A 3,243-nucleotide genomic window follows, 5' to 3' on the forward strand; every position below is an offset into this window, starting at 1 on the left:
TCCCCCTGGCAACTGGAGCGCCTTCAGGCAATCCAACCGCCATGGTAAGCATTCAGTGATGATGATCAGATGAGTCAGCACTTATAGCTGGCAGAGGCCGGGCCGCCTCGAGCATATAGCCCGGGCGAAGGGACGTCTTCCCAAATCTCTCTGAACTGAGCCCCGGTGTCCACTGTCAGGCAGCTAGGTTTTTCTCATCTACTGAGCCCTCCACCTGCATTGTGCTGGTTGTTCGACGGCAGCTTACACAAGTCGGGGCCCGAGAATGCATATGAATAGAACAAAACATATGAATAGAACAAAGGGAAATCATGAAATAAAAATATTCAACAAAATAAAACTGTTAGGAATGGACATCACAAATGTGAACATGCCAATATATCAAGTTAAGGAAAAAATGCAAAACTTAAATTAAATCATAAAATGAATATGATATACATAACAAATCAAAAGCACACTGCCATGCAATAATAGTAAAAACACAAGAATACAAAAACAAAATAGAAACATGCTTTAGTAATCTTCCATTTAACATAACTGAAAAATGAAAAATAAATATATCTATCAATGTCAAAGTCCCAAATTGTCCTGAAAGCATTAAAAAATGTTACAGATATAAATTTACTGGTAACTCATTCTACTTAACTTTCTTTTTGTTTTGTTTTTCGCTTACATTATGTTGATTTTCTGTTTTTCTCTTTTTGGTCAATTTTTGATTTGAAGAATCTTGAAAAATAATGTAGTCGCATTTTTATATAATATTCTATGATGAGTTTCTCAGCAACCTCACATATACCAGTATTTATTAGATTTTTATTTTATATAAGGCCTTATCTGCAGCGTCAAATGTCTTGAAATCATTTCACTTCATCGGCACTGTCGGGCGTACGACAGCGAAAGTGTCGTACCGCTCGAACAAAACCAGCCGTCACGCTCACAGAGCGACCCGTGCCTCTGTGGCGCGCCTTTGAAAAACATTTTTTTTTTTTTATATAGTTATTTGCTTCTTCTTCTGATGAAAAACACTTTTAAGTTCATAAAATACATTTTTTGTTTGCTTTAATAAATCGGAATGTGAATCTGAATATGTTAACATCATGCTACTTTAAGCATGAAAAAAGTTTATTTCTTCAAAAAACTAGTTGTGCAGATTAGCAGTCAGTAAATAGATCTTATTTGTGCAAATTTAGAATTCATTCCATGACACATCAATCAAAGCAAAATTTATTCTAGGCTTATTCACCTAGGTATGCTATATTTTTCATGATAATTTCATTGCAACAAAAGTTATCCTCGCATATTGTGCGTGTATTACAGAAGTTTTGTTTAAAATGGATATCGCACAACACACAAAATTATTATTATTTGCAAACATTATAGGCTATCACAGTAAATAATACTAAACTCAGGTATTTTATTGTTTTACATGAGTTACCGACTTGATTTACTTCAGTTTTCTCTGAAGAGACCACTTGCTGCCCATCAAATCTAAACAAATTCGAACGCATTACTCTGATTGTGACTATATACTTTAATAGCCTTTGATTACCAGTCTGCCCTGAGAATGAACATAAAAATACACCCAATAGACTTTTTGTTGTTGTTTAAATGTTTTTCATGTCAAACACTAAGTAAATTCAGTTTCTTACGAGTTAAAAAGTAAATGTAATCCAAGCCGAAGGATTCAAACAATTATTTACCACCCATTTATCAAAGCTACATATGGTGGTATTTGTTTTATATTTTCACGCATGAACTGGAGTCTCGAAATATGCAGTATATTATGAATTATAATCTTACTTCAATGTTACATAAATTTTGTTGTAAACCATCACTGAGATACTCTTTAAATGGTTCAATGAGACGACATAAAATAAAAATCAGGTAACATTTGGCATTTTCGCCATTCGGCGAAGGTTCGCGCATGCGTGTTGGCGCCCTTACAGGATAGGTTGGTACGTGTGGGCGGGTGGTGCTCTTTGGCAATAGAACTTGAAATCGGCAGCAAATTATTGCGAGTTTTTGGCAATTATTGCAGATAATGACGCTGCAGATAAGGCTATTAATATTAGATAATATTAGTTATTTTTTGTTTTATGTCTGATTTATGAAATTAGCTGCCAATATATTCTCTAAATATATCTTCAAGTGCAGTAACAAAGTCTATAACATGATTACTTGCATATTTCTAGATACTTGAAAGGTATTCATATATACTTTTTTTTCGGAGTGACACTGCACTAAAACATTCAGTTTAACTTTGGTCTATCTTATTTCTTCATTTTCATTTAAAACAAATATATTGAATATCTTACCTTTCTTTATCTTTAGGAAAAACGTGAAAAATCAGATGGGTAAAGTAATTTCTCTTCTTTTTGCTCTTAAACTGGTGATTGACGTTAACGCCATCAAGCAAGAGAGCCGCACACTAAAATGCATGTGGGTGATGCGGCTCTGTGTGAGCTTTCCCATCTTTCCTATATAGTCTTCGTTACATATGAAGTCATAGAGCGACCAAGAACACCCCTCACCGTGATGACTGCAACTGAGATTTCGATGCTGCGTGAAACCGGCATTCGAAGTGCAGCCTGAGTGGACCTCTGTGATTTCCCTCATGTAAACCTGGTCTCGTATATTCCTTAGAATAGGAAACTATGACCGATAATGACCACTCATCAGATGACAATCTATAATTATACTTGAAAACTATGCAAAGTTGGGTAGGTAACTGGGCTAAGATTTTACATACGAAGTAGCACTAAGTTCTTTGAAAAGGGGAGTGCGAGGTCTAATCCTGGTATATCTATCTATCTATCTATCTATCTACCAATCTATCTATCTATCTATATATCTATCTATCTATCTACATACCTATCTATATATATATATATATATAGAGAGAGAGAGATATAGATATGCATATATATATATATATATATATATATATATATATATATATATATATATATATATTGTTACGCCGGCCGCCTCGTCTATCTGCCACCAACACGAGGCAGGGTAGGCAGACGGCGTGCTAACCACAGGGTCGTGAACACAGAACAGCTCCAAGAGGCACCGAACACCACAGCGTCCCAGAACACCACGAGGGACCACACCACGTGGCAAGGCAGGGCACGAATTAAACACACAATAACAGTCTTTCCTTTATTTACACTAGTTATTTACCCGTACACTTTCTATAGGCACAATACAGGGGGGAAACCAGCACATCACACTGCACAA

The sequence above is a fragment of the Penaeus japonicus genome, unplaced genomic scaffold (genome assembly GCF_977035675.1).
Source record: "Penaeus japonicus unplaced genomic scaffold, GWHDUDI00000001_assembly GWHDUDI00000003, whole genome shotgun sequence".
Lineage (NCBI taxonomy): Eukaryota > Metazoa > Arthropoda > Malacostraca > Decapoda > Penaeidae > Penaeus > Penaeus japonicus.